Here is a 19,347-nt window from a genome sequence, read left to right as displayed (position 1 = left end):
TTAAGCAGTCTTCATGCATGGATCCGTGCCATGGAATGTTTGCTTCATCTATACATATAGCATATAGATTAGACATTAAATCTTGGCAATCAAGAGGAGACGATGCCAAAAAATCTGTAGATGAAAGAAAAAAGAACATTCAAGACAGATTCAGAAAAGAAACTGGTTTATTATTAGACGTTGTAAAACAAGGCAGTGGGACGACAAACAACGGAAACTCAGCTAGAAGGTTCTTTCAAGATCCAGCCAAAACTGCTGATATAACTGGACTAGACGTTGCTTTAGTGCAAAGACTTGGTGTGATCCTACAATGTATTTCTTCTGGTGAAAAAATTATTGTAAACAAATTTAATGAATTCTGTATAGATACTGCAAAAATGTTTACCAATCTTTATCCATGGTATTATATGCCTGTGAGTATTCATAAGTTGCTTATTCATGGAGCTCATATAATTGAGCATTTGTCTATAGTGCCAATCGGTTTTTTGTCAGAAGAAGCATCTGAAGCGAGAAACAAAGATTTTCGTAAATTTAGAGAGTCTCACTCGAGAAAAAGTAGTAGTATTAATTGTAATGAAGATGTACTTCATAACCTGCTTCTCACTTCAGATCCTTTTTTGACAACCATACGACCAAAATTGGATCGTAACGTAAAGAGAAATATGTTTAAAGAAGTTTATGAAATGATAGTCACAGAAGAAAATCAAGTAGAATTTTGTGACGTTATGAATTTAATATCTGATAGCGATTCTGAAGAATCTGAAATAGAATCTGATGATGATATTTTCTGTGACTAACACTTTCTTTTAGACTATTGATTTTTATGATGCTTTATGATGCTGTTCTTCGTTTTGTTTGTTATATTGAATATTTGTTTTTACTGTTTTTATCATGTCTAAATATTAGTGTCAACCAATTTAAAATTTTGTCCTTACTTTATCATTATGAAATTAGTTATTAGTAAATTGTAGTTAAGTACTTCAATAAATATCTTAGTAATAGAATTGTAGGTATATTTTGATGTTTTTACATATTTTATTATTTGTAATTTATTATTTTTTTAGTAACTAAGCGTGACAATAAAATATTTTTTTGTTTTTCATAAAAAACGACTGCTTTTATTTAATTTAATTTCAGTCAACCATGCGCCTATTTATATGGTTTCCAAAATTGGCACTTATGAGGGTAGGTATGTTAAAAATCGATTCGAGTTCTTATTGTAAACAATAAAAAGGTCTTTTATAAGTAATTAGCTAATTTTCCAAAAAAATAGCTAATCACCTCATTAAAATTTAGGTAATAACAAATTACCAAAAATTAACAAATTACCTCATTAGTAGTATATAATTATTTCCAGAGATTATATTATCGGTGTACCAATGAGTTATGGCCTGACCATATCAGTGAGTCACCACTGAAGTGAGATTCAGAGATAAAATATGTGAAACTTATAAATAAATATGTAGATGATATTGCAAAAATCGGTCTATACTTGTATCTTAAAACGGGCACATTTATCGCACCATGTTTGTTTGAAGAAAATGTGCCAAATATATGTCTTATTACCATATAAAAAAATCAAGTCGAAAGGCGAAGGGAATCTCGAGATACATCAGTTTTTAAGTCACTTCCCATACATTTAAATCACATTTTGCGCTATAGCTCTCGATGTAAGAGTCCAATCAGAAAATGCTAGTAACATTTTTAACAGCTAATAAGAAGACAAATACGATGGCATAACTCGTTTTTCAAAAATTGACATTTGGATATTTAAATATCCTATGTCCCAACGCTTGTATGGCGTCGATCTACTGTGTAATGGTAGCTGCTTTACACAGCCACAAATGTCAAACATAAATTCTTTAAAAACACACATTAATAAACGTAAAAACTATAAAAGGGATGTCGCCTGCTGTTTATGCTTTTTTTACTTTTAAATAATTTACGTTTTGGGAACATTTTGTTATCTGTGGCAGGATCAGATTAGGAGCGTGTTAATGTCATTTTGGTATTTTGTTTTTTAAAGATGAGTGAATTAAATTACTTTGGTAATTAATTAATTTTAATTGTATGATAATTTTATGGTAATATTTTATGGGTTTTGTGACATTTTGTAGGGTCAGGAAATTGAAGTAGTAACATGTTATTCTGCACCATGCGTATTTTTGTAACGTTATGGTCTGTTAAATTCGTTTTTGTTGTAGTTGACATACACGGCAAAGTAAGAGGTATTTACTAGTATTATACCTAGGTGTATGGAGCTCAGATATATTATGTTTTGTGAGAAGACTTCATTGGTACATGCTGCGGATTTTAATCTGCAAGACAGCTGTAAGGGTTTGGTACAAGTTACAAGAGTTTACAATTATAAATCAGTCACATTTAAGTTTCCCCAAATTGTTGCTCATTTCTAAAATGCTTCAGATTTGTGGTTCTTTACTATGGCAAAAGTATTGTCCAATTTAGTCTCATTTAGAAGTAATTAGTACTAATATTCTAATGCGGAAGAATTTAGAAATGCTTAGAAACTACTAGATACATTATATGCGGGTGCGCGCAGTTCCAATGGCTTTCGGGCAAAATACTGACGGAAGCTACTTCACTTATGGTCAGTTCCACCCAGTTACTAATAAAGTCTCTAACATCTCTATTAAAAAATCTGACGGATAAACTATAAGTTGTAGTTTCACAGGTCTCGGTTAGTAATATCTGGCAGCAATAAACAGCCCTTATCTGCGACATCAACTATCAGATAACCTACTGACAATACCATTAACCAGTGAAACTGGGCTTTATAATCACATTCCCGCTACCTCTCAACCCTCAACCCACATCCCCCGAGAACCTTCCATGGCGCAAGTAGACGATAAATCAAGGCATTGTCACCGGCAGATGGCGCTCCTGTCCAGGTTTTTACCGCTATAACTTGGTAACAAAGAGCGCTGGTTTTTGTACCACCTGTCTTTATGGTATGGCTGCTGATTTTAGATTTTAGCTTTAGTTTAGTGCTGTTTTGTTTTAGTTTTAGTATTATTCTTGGTTGTAAGTGTTATTGGTTCAAAAGCCTGTTTATTTATTTTTTTGTTGTTCCTTTTATATTGCTACTTCAATCTCTGTAAAAGTGTGTTTACTCATACATAATATTGTATGTACATCATTGCCATTTCCCATATATTTCGGATATGCAGTTCTTAATTGTTAAAGGTCTCTCTGCGCACACACAGCGGGCGCGGCGCGGCGGGACGGGACGGCGACGCGACACTGAGCTGTTGTAATGTATTAGATATTACGGAGGCCGATATAAACAGTTTCTATTGATGGATGTTTGTTCCTCTTTCACGCAAAAACTAGTTACAGTAATGTAGCTTATACATCAAATAACATTACAAGTTAAGCCATGTATTCACTGGGAAACAATGTTTCAGAAACACAGTTTCTGAAACATCACATACAATGTTTCGGAAACTCTGCCGACCACATCGTCCACAGAAACAAAATTATATGTTTCTGAAAAAAAAATATTTGTTTCAGAAACACGTAGATATTGTTTCTGAAACAGTGTTTATAAACAATTGTTTCTCAGTGAATATATGGCTTTACTTTTATATGGGTTTGGAAAGTAATTCTCAAGGAACGCGGTTGAACAATAGTAACTAAAGAAACAATTTAAATTCAAAGAGAAAGATTACTATTTGAACTTCTTTCCCAAGGCATAAAAAAAACTATTTCTTAAACAATCATTCAGATTTATGTACATTCATTTAAATTAATCAGTAAAATGTCTTATAGAGATTTTAAATAAGATAGTAATTAAGTTCTGTACCAACGGGTGGTCCAATTAGTAACTCCATAAACTATTGCTATCCTTGTCTATTTATTAACAAAAGAAGGAGATAGAAATATGGTCCTGGACCAAAATGCCGGTAGCTTAAGTAATTGGTATTCATTGTAAACGCCATATTGGTTTTAATAGTGTAATAAATTATTAATTGCTTTATCTTTGTCAGATTGGAAAAGAAATTAAAAATGTGTGTTATTTTTACTGTCAGATTTTGTTTCAGTACATAATTTCAAAGAACAATGTCAGGTTTCGGCCCAACCAATTAACTTTTAAAACTAAATTCTCACGGACACAAAGTTCTTTACTACAACAATTTAAATATAAAATACTAACTTCTTATAAAATATTTAATTGTTATCTAGAACTTTTCCAAATAAAATATCACTTTAATAAGTAATTATTTTGTTTATCGAGTTCAGGTTTTCGTTTTAATAATCTTACTTATATCTTACTTATATTATAAATGTGAAAGTTTGTGAGAATGTATGGATGTATGTTTGTTATTCAATCACGCAAAAACGGCTGGACCGATTTGATTGAAATTTGGTATGTAGATAGGTGATACCCTGGATTAACACATAGGCTACTTTTTATCAACACACCACGCGGGCGAAGCCGCTGGCGGAAGCTAGTTTGGAATAATTTGGTTTTGAGAAGCTCAATGCAAAAGTGGAAAACATAGAAAAGCTTCTGACACTAAACTACACAAAAAAACTGTAAGAATTTTCACTGTACATGAAATATTTTTATTGAGCCTAAGTTACTATGGACGTCTGACATTGTTCTTTAAACAATTCTCTTAAATTATGACTGTTTATATTATTTGATTTTATTATTATTTTTCCTTGCTATTGCTATACTCTTGACATTTTGAACAGATTTCCTCAATGTTCAATGGCTTTAAAAATAACTGTTTCTTTTGTTATTTAGTAGCTACCTACACCTATATCTTAGTTATTTAGCTTATAAATAGTGTATTTTTTAAATTAATTTATTTTACTATGCCTATGTCAAGTTTTATTGAAATGTTGTTTATTGCACTAGGTACCTACTGTTCATATGCGAAGCATAAAATGGCTTAATTCAATAGGCAAAGCTATTTAACAAAATATGTATCCATATTTATCAAACAAAGCAACCTAAAAATAAATAAGCAAGAAAATATCCCACACAATATACCCCTGATCAAAAGGCTCCCAAATATAATTTCGAAAATCATTTCAAGCCTGAACTCCTGAAGGCAGTGGTGAGCAACATTTTTACAAAATGTACCAACATAAGGCCGGGACCTAGTTCCTGAGTAAGCTTTAATGAACCTATTCAAAAGGTTTGCGACCCCGCTTAGTTCGGCCGTTTATATGAATGAAATAAGTATTTTTTCGTGGTTGTAATTCCGGGGGTAAAGGTTAGTGAAGATTTGGGTTACTGTAACTGTTTTTATATTATGATTTTTATTCGGAAGTGGTTATTCTGGTTCACGTTTAACGTAAAAAATAAGAGCCCTGCCTCATTAGGACGCCACCGGCTACGAATCCAAGCAGTTAGTATTGAAATGTATGGAACCTAATTCACTTAGCGACGGTTTGGCAACGTCGCCAAATTGGAGGCGTGGCCACGAGCTACAGTTCCCTACGTGGCTTCTGGCTACCGTGGCAGCTTGGCAACGTGGCCACAGTTGCCACTATTATGTACACGGTAAAGCGCACCTCCCTAACACAGTCGCCAATGTGGTCGCCAGTCAGCGTGCAATTTCTTCAGCGACGACGTAAACAATTGACTGTCGAGACGCCATGGCCACTCGACTGTGCCGGCCAGACCTGTGCCGCTGGCGACGTCGCCATGGCGTCCTAGTGAGGCAGAGCTCTTACTGTGTCATATGTAAGACCTTAAGTCGATGATACTTCTAGATCTTCTCGAGACAGTGTTTTATAATTCCTTATTTTTTTTTTAATAATTTGTTGATTCACACTTTGGTGGAAATAGTTTTTCCTACAAAGTGGGATAAAAATGTAATGACGTACAGTGACGTTTTGAAAAGAGACGGACATATACAACCTGTATAGCGCCATCTCTTTCTCCCATAGAACACTGGGTTACAATGTCAAAATGGAATCTTGACTGCGAGCCAGATTATACACGAGACCAAGGCCTGCCGGGGCTGCGGGTTGTTCGAAAGAGATACCGCGGCCCTGGTACATAAAAGGCCTATGACGGAACACGACGGTTTTTAGTCAGTAAGTCTGACACTCCCACAGCGGGAGGGGTCATTTGATGATTTTTGACGTCGAAAAAAAAAAAAAAAAAAAAGATTATACACGAGTACTATACATATATGTTTAAGTATGTATTATGTATTACCTGGTTAAAAGTTAACATTGGAAATAAAAGAAAAAGTTTATATTTATCCCCTTAGAGACTGCCCCGATTTGCTTACACGTGTATTTTCTTGAACCTTTGGCCTTATTGAAAACAAGCAGGTATTTTTCCTTAATTCATTCAGCGATTTATATAAAGCTTTTTTTTTAATGAGAATAGCTTAATTAGGTACTTAAATAATATTGATTTTCACGAAATAAACTGTGAAAATTAGTTGGAAACAAAATGTTTGGTTTCTTAGAATAGTACAAAAAGAAACGCCCCCGGGTGGGCTCGAACCACCAACCTTTCGGTTAACAGCCGAACGCGCTAGCCAATTGCGCCACGGAGGCGATGAGTGGGAATCCGAAATAGTCGTATGATATCTATAGCGCGAGCATAGATGACTAGTCATGATGACGTCATTGTCGCGCATCGTGAGGTTATCAGTAAAAATGTTTAATTATTTGATAAGAGTTTAAAATGTTGATACAAAAGGTGTGCGAATGAAAATGTGTTAAAACAAACACTTGTCGATATAAAACATTTTTAATCAGTTTTAGTACTTACCTATTTCTTTAAAAGCCATTTTTTTATCCAGTAGGTAATATATGTTTCCCAGGTCAACTCGCGGAGAAAGTCTAGTTAATTATTTTAGGCCTAGGTATTATGAAGATAATCGTATGCGTATGCGCAGTTGAAAGTTAATGGAAAGAGCTATGTATGTTACCTAGTTTTTTTTAATTGTATGTCTCTTCCAGACCTCGGGACTACAGAGTCCCGGATTTTTAGGAGGCGAACGTGGGGCCGAAGCCCTTTTGAGACAACTTTAATGAAATGGTGACACAAAACCGACGATTATCCCTGTGTGCTCTATAAACTATTGCTAACTATGGAGGAAAACAATAACTCCTCTAACATCACAATAGACTTGGTATATTGTGATGTTAGTGGATTAGGAGAAGGGAAACTATGGGAACTATAGCAGCTACCGATGAAAATGTATGTTACCTAGTTTAATTACTAAAATCTCAGCTCTGCATTCTGGTTCCAGGACTGGAAAAGTCTAGGTAGATGATGACACATTTTGTATGAGTTGTTATTGAATTGGATTTTTTCTTAACAATTGATGGCGTCCACGGCCGATTTCGGCCACGGCGGCTGTTCTCACTTAAGGAGATCAGCCAGCTGCGCAGGACATATTATAGTGCACGAGCATTTGCGCAGACACAGGTGCACTCCCTATTCCTTCACTCTCATAACCCGATGGGACGGCAATCCGACACGACCGGAAAGAGATCAGGCGCAGGACCGACATTTACGTGCGCTCCGATGCACGGGTGAATCAATCACCAACTTCCAGACTACGGGCTGCTTTATGAAAGTTTAAGAAAACCCACAAAGCGATTTCGGCCCGACCCGGGAATCGAACCCGAGACCTCGAGACACTAGACCAACGAGGCAGTCGCTTAACAATTATTCATGGCGCGAAGAGCGAAGGAAGTTATGGAATGCTTCTATTGATGCAAAAAAGGATCATATATTTATTATTTATATCTAGTTATCATACGACACAACAGCTGGTAACTACATATAATTAATTACTATAATATTAGCGTCGTGACAGCAGTTAATTATAAACTTTTAATGTGGGTAGTAAAATTTAATACCCGTGCAGTCACTATTCACATAATGTGCATTGTATTTACATGTTTTATGACGAAAATTAATTAAATTAATTTTACGATTAACGTATAAAAATGTCTCGTACCCGGATAAATAGAAGCCATATGACATAGGTAGGTAGTATCAGGCTATAGATAAAATAAGTCATATACTTACCCAACTATGTGTAAACAAACACTGAAATCAATTCAGGAGTTTTGTAGTAAGTATAAGCCGGACAGACAGATTTACTTTCGCATTTAGACTGGATGCCGACTAGGGTTGCCAGATACAGGTATTTCAGTTCCGGGACAATTCAAACAAAAATATAAAAAAATACCTACATATTTTTTTTGGCTTTGTTCAGAATTCGCATGTTTGAAGACCGTTTTTGCATTCCTTCCAAAGCCTTCCTTCCTGGGCTCACTTCTTTAGACGAACAATTGTACTGCTCCGTTGCGAAACCCCGACACGGTGGACCGCCGACCCCAACATGGTTGGAAAAAGGCTCGGAGGATGATCGACTATAAAAATACACTATTGTAAAAATACCAGTCTAGAAAAATATTATGAAAATATATAGGCCTTGAGAAATATGCCTAAAGTCAATATTTGGCTTTTCGTCCTTAGTGGCCTTAGTCCTTCTGCGAAACAATAATGGTTTTATTGTGTTAATAAAATGAACCTAAAATATATTTTCTACTAGGTGACTATTGTAGATAGTTTGGCTTATGAAGAGCACGAAGAATGAGCGTGCTTAGTAGGTACGTGGATATTTTTTGACGGTACAACTCCGCGCACCAGGGTAAAAAACCTAAAGCCTATCTAAATAAGGGGCTAGCTGCCACTGAAATATTTATTCCAAATCGGTCCAGTAGTTCCTGACATTGGCGTGCTCAAACAAACAAAGAAAGTTTACCTTAATATTAGTGCAGATTAAGGATAATTTCCTATAAAATAATTATAGTGTGAATCATCTACAGCTATATTCTATTCTATAGTCTATATTCGTAGAACTATAAACGGCCAATGACTGTCCAATTTATTTATTGCTCCGAGAATGAGTTCTAAATCATCTGTGAGTAAGCACCTTGTAAAATGTCTTGGATTTTTTGCGCTGGACTGTCTGTAATTATCATGCAATTTTTATTATAGGCTATTCATTAGACTTATGTTCATTTCCGTTGGCGAATGGTTTGGTGATCACGTCATTCTTAAATCTGGAATTAACTTAAATAATAACTGAGGAAAAAGTACCTACTATCATCAACCTCATGTTAGGTACCTGCAAAAAAATACCTATTTCAAAATTAGGCTCAACCAAATCAATCATTTTCGAATCCGAAAGTAAATATATCTAGAAGTATCTTATTAGTAGGAGAAGAGCAATTTTTTTCAGAGAAATTCTACCTCACCTGGAAATTACCTATATCCTTCTTCTGGCGCAGTCGGGTAAACAGCTTTCCTGCTTTCAAAGTCGCATAGTTAAACCATTGAGTACTATCCAGTATTTTTCCTTGTTTATAAGAGTTAATTAATTAAACAGTTTATTGAGAAAATAGTTACACAACCTTTCAAAAAAATACGACAGAGAAATAATAATAATAACACCCCCTCACTTCCTAATCCACACCGCAAGAAATCTAAGTAGGTCCTTACCTGTGATTTGCGCAAATCATGCTCACTTGATTTATCTGAGACACCCACGTTGATGGCTGATTCATATTTGTGTTTATTCAAGATCTTGGAGCTCTCTGACTAGACGGAAGAGGTTTTGTGTTCTTTCTTGTGTATTAATTTTTAAAGAATAAGAATGAAAGTGCGTATTTTGATTACTGTACTGTACTGTAACCGCCTTTTAATCGTCCCACTACTGGGCACAGACCTCCTCTCACACGGAGAAGGATTGAGCAGTAATCAACACGCTTGCTCAATGTGGGTTGGTGATTTCAGACTATAATAGTCCAGGTTTCCTCAAGATTTTTTCCTTCACCTTTCACTATTACACGTTTCAACATTTATTTTATCAGTCATTGGTGTCCAAGATATACTTAGAAAGTGGTTTGATGTGTTAATTAAATGGATTGGTGGATGGAATGGATAATATCGCCACTTATGTTAATCATGGACTTTTAAGTTTTTCAATAATTTCAATAAATATGTACAAAGAGCCCTGCAATGTAAGCTGCTGTCATTTAAGTTAAAAACTGCCAATTTAATACCCTAATTTCAATAAACAATAAAAAAATAAGTCTATGGAATTTAATGCTGATTCTTCTCTATCTTGTTTCGAAAGAGCTTTCATAGCCTATTTGAAATAAAAAATGACTTCAAAACGTATTTTACTTCGACGTTACATACATTACGTACATTTCATATTCTTATCACTGGGATACCTACAAAAATATTTGCTCCACATTTTTAGGTATAATTGTGTTTTGTAAGCAAATATCTCACATTTCTATTCTTATTTATTTACTAAACATTTCAGAAACCTTCATTCCATCTTAGTTAGTTCTAATTCATTATTTTTCTCAATTAGAATCATATCATTTAAATCATGCCAGCAACATATCAAAACTTTTAAGCCGGTTCGACGATCACATTAAATCTCAATTTAGAACTCTAGCTTTATCTTAAACTAAATCAAAATCAAATTATCGTATAACCCACCCGAGTCTTCTTAACCCATTAGTGCAGGCTCATTACACTAACGCATTTTTAAAACCGCGTTACTAAGTTGGGAGTTGGTTATTAAAACCTAAAAGCCAACTAGAGTTATCCATCAGCGACTTTAGGGTTAAATATAAAGCTGGAGTTATATAATAGTTTGAACGCGTCACTTTTAGGAACTATTGGACTGATTTGAAAAAAATCATTTAGCTTTAGCGGCCAGTTTCTTCATCAAAAGTTAAAGTTAAAATAATGTCTAAAGTAAAAGTAACGGTCAAATACGTTTTTTCAAGGCTAAAGTGACAGCAAAACTAATAGAAAAATTGAATTTGACCGTTACTTTTAGTTTAGACATTACTTTGACTTTTACTTTGGCTTTAACTTTTGATGACGAAACTGGCTGTAGATAGCACATTTATTGACAAAAACAATAGTCTACTTTTTATCCGGTCGCGTGATGTAGTTTCTACGGGACACGGGAGAAACTGCAGTCGGAATCTAGTAAAAATACATGTTCAAACAAATATTGCAAATTGAGCAAGAAGGTTCGCAATCAAAACGGCTCCAAACTTGGATTGGACCCAACTTGTCTGAGTTATACCGGCTCCGCTTGGTCCCCAATAAAGTAGTTGGAATCCCTCTGAAATCCGTTCACTCCAGACCTCTATGATTTTCTAGTTTTTGACGTTTCTATACAAGTTTATGGGGCTCTAACGTGGGTTATGCATGAGTTGGATTCCAATCCGACTTGCAGTTTGGTTCTAGTTAAAGTTTACTAGACGGTTCAAAGTTCTGTTTTGATATGGTTTTGATTACCATTTTAGATTCTGTGACACGAGTAGGAGTTAACCTGTAAATGCGCTGGTATTTTTGGAGAATTTTGGAAAATAAGTCGACGGATCTGTGTGAAATTACAAACACTTCATTTTCTTGCACGTCACGAAACTTATGACATTGCGTGAATAGATTTCAAAGACACATTCTAACTAAGCCAGTAGGCAACTAAATAAAATAAAAAATACTTTCTAGCTCCACTTTAAAAAAATAACCAAAGCATTCACGCAAGCTTTCATAATAATTTATAACTAGCATTTTATTTAGCAACTTTTTTTTTGTAAACCATTTATTACATTCTAAAAAGCACATATTCATTACTTTGGTATGTCAGATATTTTTCAGTATAACAATGTTTACATGATACATTAAAATTTCCATCTGTCGCTTTAGGAATCATTTGTTATTTCTTTTTATTGCGTTACAGAAGAAAAACATCCATTTTACTTTAAATAAGGTTTGAATATTTACAACACATTTCGTTTGAGGCTTCGTGTCGTTTTTGTTATTTGATAAATTTCGTTCAGTAGACTCAGATGGTTTTGTTAGGAAAATATTCTAATTCATTCTTGATGTCTGAGAATAAAACAGGTTTCAGTGGTATTTTATTATTAAATACCCAAAGCTTTGATACAATTATGATATTTCTGACTTAAATATGTCCTAAAGAGAAGTCGCACTTAACATTTTAAATCCAACACTAAATAAAACTCCAATTTAAACCTTCATACCAAAGATTCGATACATCACAGAGGTCCTCTATAACAACAAAGTATCCTTCACTCGATTAAGGCCATTCTTTCCTCAGACGTCCGATAAAATAAATATGAACAATAATAAAAAAGGGGAAATATATTACGGCCTCGTTTGAGGCCAATCGCGTTATGACAGGTGACGGGCTCCAAAGACGAGAAACGGCCAGTCATCGCCAAATGATTATCGGCCTCTTTGGATGTCAGATCACTTTTCGTTATTGGCCCCGATTGAAAAAAGAATTTCTTTTTAACTTTGTTTTCTTGCAGTAATCTTTTTGTCTTGTATTTTTTTTTAATCAAATCTGCAGATCGTTTGCTGTTTTGGTACAATATTGCAATTTGGCTTTCAACAAATACTTAACTACAATTTTATCTAGAGGTACACTTTGAAAGAGATTTATTTACACCACTTGTGTATAAATAAGATTTGTGTATAAATAACAGCAAGCTAATTATTGCACAATACCGTTTAGTCTTTTAGTTAGTACGTAATATCCGCTAAACAGCACAACTTCAAAGCAAAACAATTTATTTAATGATCATAACTGATTAAAACGTAATGATTAAGCTTAATTAAAATCCGGTAGCCTTTCAAAATTTTCCTTTGTACGTCCTTATTTACACCTTGAGTGAACATTATTAAGGCACCTCGGCTGCGATAAACCTTTGTACAAACCCCCTATTGTACTGTCAACCCCCTAAATCTTTTAGGCGTAATAGAAAATATTGTTCGCCAAATTAAGTTATCCTCAGCTAAGGATAATTTTGAGAAACTTTTTGGCACGATATTAAAATTAATGATTTTTGTCGTCGTAAAATTAAAAATTTTTGGCCCGTCGGAATTGATAGGGTTAAAATTTTTGCTTTTTTTGTTAAAAGAACTTAATTATGTTATCAGTTTTATTTTAGAATTTTAATCTTTAGGTCAAAATGGTTTTATTTTTCATGCAAATTTTATTCATTTTAGTTCTATGTTTGAGTTTAACTTTCTTTGTTTTAGCTTCTACATAGCTTTTCACTGTTTATGACTTCAAATTACAAATACTTTAGACGCATTTACATGCTGCAACTTTTAAATGTCTACTTTATACAAAAAATAACTTTTTAAATAAAATCAGTACTTTTTAAGGCCTAAACGAAATCACCTACTAAAAAACCCTGAAAATTTTGCCCATTGAAATAATATTAGGTACTAAAATTTCAATAAGAACCGGTAAAACTAAAATAATCAGAAGACAATGAAAGAACAAATAGCTAAAGGATTTTCTTCGATGTAAAGTCCGGAGTTACATTCGGAATTTTGAAGTATGCCACTGAACTTGGTTCGGACGTTTCCGAACGATTCGGTCCGAAGTCGCAGGATGCTTATTGGAAAACTTTCCGCTTTCCGATGTTATCCGAACGAATCTGATATAATAGTAATCGTTTCTCTTGAACGTAGTTTGATTTCCATTCAATTTTGTCTCTTTAAAGTTGACTGTGCTCTGGTTTTGTTCTTAGTCCGAAGATTTATGCAGATCTTTTTTAATTTTAATAGTTTTTAAAATGTTGGTCTGTAGGTTACCTTAGCGAGATTAAGCCACTTATATCCTAAATATGATATGCACACTGTCGAGATTCAGTCTGTATTAACTGGACACCAAATTCCATAACCCGATTTCGGAGGAGAACTTGAAAAAAATGTTCATCATGTTCTCTATTTTATTAATTCACCTTAAGTAAACGCAAAAATGGAGAATTCTGATATTTAAGCGGTCAAATCTAACACATCTGGTCAAAGAATATGCATTGCCATCCCAGCTGGTCAACATAGCCAGCATTGGGGGCACGATCCTCGCTGACAGTCTTTAATTTTTTATATAATTATTTGTAAATAGGTATATTTTTTTTATTTTTTGTTAATGTTGCTGGTTCTAGATTAATTGAATAAATATTAGTACAAATCAAAATTGAAAATAAAGCACAGTTTTATCTGCCTTTCCATCTAAAATCGGTCTTTTGTCTTCTATTTAATCGTGATTTCAGTCCGATGCCCGATTGAACAGGTGCATTTAATGTAGGTACTCAGTCTGAAGCAAATTCGACATTATTTGATCAATAAGACAAAGGAATTATTATTCTGACCTCTACATTTTGAATTATTATATTTCGATGACGGAGCATTTTTGCAGGCAGCGGTTAAGTTGGACCTGTCAAATTATTTTGATGTTATAATAAAATTATGTTTTAATTTATCTTTAAATTAACGCGATATGATAGAAGTCTTTTATTCCATTGTTAATTAGAGTAAATATAAATTGTAGCAGTGGACATTTTTTTTCAATATCAAATATATGAATCGCCATTTTACACACATTCCACAGTTACAAACTGATTTATAAAAATAGCATTATTTTATATGAGAGTACAGTTAGGTGGGAGTAGGAGAGAGTTAATTAAGTACCAACAAATAATCAAATTAAATTACAATACTTTCACTTCACAATCGTACAAAGAAAAATGCACGTTCGTAAGTACAATTTCAGCCCGGTACGTAATCTGCCAACCCCCCAGTTAAGCAGGGTAATGATAAATTATATTAAAATGATGAAAGTCATTGTCGTTGCGCCGACATCTTGATGCTGCGAGACGGCGAGGGTTGACAGTCCGTTTTAATAGGGTTCCGTATGATTAATTTATTCTGCACGCTTAGATAAATGATCGTGTGTTGCCACTTATTTATAATATTAGGATTATAATATTAGGTTATAAAGTTTGTTTTTGTATAATATGTTGATAAATACATGCATAAATATATAAGTCATTTTAAACGGATAAATGAAATTATTATTTAAATTGAAGTGTACCTGCCTTTTTTTTTGTTTCAGCTGAGGAAAATGCCTGACGCATACACACACCGCCCGGGGAGACGGTGAGGTTATGTGGAGCTTGCACCCACTAAAAACCTCAGCTTTTGTGCCGTCTTCTGCCTTTTAGAGATGGGCCACGAGGACCAAAGACGACTTTCGTGACGAAGTGTACCTGCCTACCCATTTAAAATTATTATACTTTTTATGGTAATGTTCTTTGTAAATGCATACATTAACAACATATAGATGTAATAAATAACACCGAAAACAATGCAAATTCTATTCCATTTAACAAAATCTTTAGACAAATCAACCCTTCTAAAATCTAATTAATAATTCGAAAAAAAAAAAATATTTCCCTTTACAACCTCTAAGTCATACAAAATGAGTTGTATTAGATCCCCTCCGAGATAGAAACTTGATACAGCTACTGATAAGGCTACATTCCCTACTGAACCCGGTTAATAGACCCATGAGTAATCAAATTCTTCCTTCTAGGCTAAAAAACTACTTGATTGGAAGTAGCATTTATTTTTTTCAATTTATTTAGTGGAATGACGGGGTTAAAATTAATGTACCTCGTACTTGGTAATGATTATGAATTTCATTTGTTTTACGAAAGAGTGGGTATTTATTTATTTATTTATTTATTTATTTATTAAAAATAAGCACACCAACAATACAATCACTCAATGTTATACAAAACAACAAAAATCAAACAATTGAAAGCACAAGCAATTGTACAAATTACAGGAGTGCATGACATTAAACATGAAACTCATTTGAGACTTACACAAAAATAACTAAGCTAATAAAATTAAGACACACATTAAAGTAATAACGAATGGGCACTATTCACACTGTTTAAGAAGGGAGCGTTTGTATGATGCGAACTTCATAAAAAATATATCGATGGGATAATCTGTCACAATGGTCCTCTCATTATATAACCTTGCCATACGTGTTAGAGGGCTATTAAATGTGGTATTTAGAGTAGATATAGGAATTTCAAAAACTCGATGATGTCGCTTACTACGTCGGTCAAACCGGAACTTTAAACCTTCTATCAACTGGGCATCAAGAAGGCCATTAACAATTTTGTAAAGAGTCAGTAAATCAGAATGAATTCGCCTTTCTTTTAAGCTTAACAACCCAAAGTGTCTTATTCTGTCACCATAATCAGGAATAGATCTTCGAATGCCTTTCTTTGAACACAAATACCTAACAAAACGAGCCTGAATAGATTCAACCTTGTCAGCATAAGTAGAGTAATATGGAGACCAGATTGTGGAACAGTATTCCAGTGAGCTTCTTACTAGTGCATTAAACAGTAAAATAATACTGGTGCTTTTACGGAATGGTTTGGACATTCGGAAAATAAATCCAAGCATCTTCTTAGCCTTGGTCACTAGGTTGTCTATATGATGGCGGAAAGTTAATGCAGTATCGAAAAGTACTCCTAGGTCACGTATGACAGATACTCGGTTAAGAACAGTTCCCTCTATATGGTAATCAAATTTATCATAACTTGACTTATTGGTGAATGTTATTGTCTGACATTTGTTAACATTTAGCGTCATTCTATTGTTCAAACACCAATTTTGAAGGACATTTAAATCATTCTGAAGTTTCAGACAATCATTAAGGTCCGATATTCTGTAATATAATTTTAAGTCATCGGCATAAGCTAGACAATTACATTGCATTTTATCTAATAGGTCATTTATAAACACTAAAAAGAGTAGGGGGCCCAGTTTTGAACCCTGAGGCACACCAGAACTAGGAATAAATGGTACAGAGTCATAACCCGCTAATGCCACAAGCTGAGAACGATTAACTAAATAGCTATCGAACCATCGCAACAAAGAACCATGAATACCAGCATGTTCCAATTTTAAACTAAGAATTGAATGATCTACGCGATCAAATGCCTTTGCAAAATCTGTGTAAATAGCATCCACACGACCCCTGGCCTCAAAAGTGTCGGCAATAAAAGAAGTATAGATAAGTAAATTAGTTATAGTGGAACGGTTGGACATGAAACCATGTTGTCTATCACTAAGCACATGACGTAGGTGGGAGTAAAGTGCAGTATATATGAGACCCTCAAATATCTTCGCAAACTGTGATATAATAGATATTGGTCTATAATTAGTCACGTCATTCAAATTACCAGATTTGTGTATGGGGATGATATGTGCAATCTTCCATAAATCTGGAAAGGTGCCTTCTTTAAGGGATTTATTATATATTAGTTGTAGTGGCTTAGTAAGGGCATCAATACAGAGACGGATAAATACAGGAGGTAGTCCATCGGGGCCTGCTCCTTTATTCAAATCCAATTTTTTTATACTATTCCTAACGTCGTCCTCGGTAATGTTAACAGAAGAAACACTGAAATTAGACCAGGATACTCCTGGAGACAAGTTATGAGAAGGTTGAACATCCGCATACACGGAAGCAAAATACGCTGCGAATAGATCTACCACCCCGCTTCCACCCTCGCCAACACGGTCACCCCAGTGAACTTGGTCAGGGATACCCCGATATGATTTTTTAGTCTTAGTATACCGCCAGAATGCTTTAACATTTGTCTTCAAATCATTTTCAATTCTTTCTATATATTCTTTGAAACAGATCTCTAATGCTTTCTTAACTCGCATGCGTAAGCAAACAAAAGCGTCATTGTCTCGAGGGTTTTTGAACTTTTTGAATCTAATTCTATATTTATGTTTTTCTTTAATAATTTTAATCAAAGAAGTTGTAAACCAAGCGGGATAGCAGTTGTTTTTAGGTTTGCCCTTTGGAGTATATTTATCAATAATTTCCCATAAAATATTATAGAATTTCTGAACAAACTCATTACAGCTCAAATGAAAGTACTCCTGCCAATTAACCAGACGTAGATCACGAACACACGCTTCATAATCTGTTTTCATAAACATATATTTGGTTTGTGATGTATTATGACTTAAATTAGAATGATATGACTTATCAAGAGTTAACTCAAGGGGTGGATGATGTGAATCGGGTTTACTAATGGGGGGCGCAGAGGTGACAGAGATGCCAGTATTCTCATCCACTAACACGAGGTCCAGGATATTGTTATTCGTATTATTTATAAAATTCTTTTGAGTATATCCAGTAATACTTAGAAAATTGCTCAATGCTAGCGATTTAGGGTCACTGGCTCCTAGAAAGGGATCGTCAAGGTGTGTCGTCCATCGGACATTAGAAAGATTAAAATCACCAATAATCAATGTACTTTTATTTAAATCATTTAAACAAATTTCTTCAGCTCGTATGAAAAATTGCTCAAAGATATGGCTAGGTATATAGGACGGTAAATAAACTACGCACAAGTTCATACAGACACTTCCCAAGCTTATACACAACCACACATCTTCAACAGTAGTTTGCCAATTCGTTTTATGAACAAATTTAAATTTATTACTTATAGCTATAAGAATACCACCACCATAATTTTTTGAGTACAAATCCATAAACTGAGAACTGCGATCTCGCCTCACAACAGTATATCTCTGATCAAAATATTCTGAGGATGATAACGAGTCGTCTAACCAGGTTTCAGTCAAGCAAATAATATCATAGTCTGAATTTAAAACTGACATAAGAATTTCATGCGACTTCGTTTTCATACCCCTCACATTCTGATAAAATATTGAAATACTATCCATTACGATTACTACAAATAGGTAACTTAAAAATTAATTACTATAAACTTTGATAATTATTATTATTAAATAATTTTATCTAAGCATTTTTCATCTTTGATCCATATGGTTCCTGAGTTTTCACTCTTACAAACGAAAATTTTACCATATCGGACCCAAACAAACTTATAAGATTTATCTTTGGCCCTAAGACGTGCTGCAGCGTGTAGAGATTTGTAAATCGGAGAGAGGTGCTCAGACACGAATACTGGAACCTTCTTATCACCATAACCCAGAACGGATGAATTTAACTTATCTTCACTGTGAGCTTTATTATAATTTGTCACGGCTGAATAAAATTCGTCACGACATCTAGGACTACGTAGTTTTACTATAACAGAGCGAGGGCGTGATTTGTCGTTCTTCATACTAGCCACTCTTACGCACTTCATAATGTCACCATCTTTTAGTGCATATGACACAACATTGGCCAACTTTATGATAACGTTAGGTAGCACCTCATTTTTATTCTCTGGCAAGCCGTGGATTTCCAGGTTAGCATCACGCATACTCTGGTCTAGTGAGTTAAGTCGCGCCGTCAACTGAGCCACCGTTTTTTCCATCTCGCAGTTACGTGAACGAAGCTCGGTATTTTCAATTTGTACATTCCGAAATTCTGCTTTTAAATCATTAACTTGAGA

General features: G+C 34.4%; 1 non-coding gene across 1 annotated transcript; it reads right to left on the bottom strand.

The window, feature by feature from the left end:
• Nucleotides 1-6,475: 6,475 nt before the first annotated feature.
• On the bottom strand, nucleotides 6,476-6,549 carry Trnan-guu. The gene has a single exon. It is a non-coding gene; the product is annotated as a tRNA-Asn (tRNA).
• Between the last annotated feature and the right edge of the window lie 12,798 nt (nucleotides 6,550-19,347).

Source organism: Helicoverpa zea, chromosome 3 (assembly GCF_022581195.2).
Source record: "Helicoverpa zea isolate HzStark_Cry1AcR chromosome 3, ilHelZeax1.1, whole genome shotgun sequence".
NCBI classification, from domain to species: Eukaryota; Metazoa; Arthropoda; class Insecta; order Lepidoptera; family Noctuidae; genus Helicoverpa; species Helicoverpa zea.
This window is presented reverse-complemented; position numbering and strand designations above follow the sequence as displayed.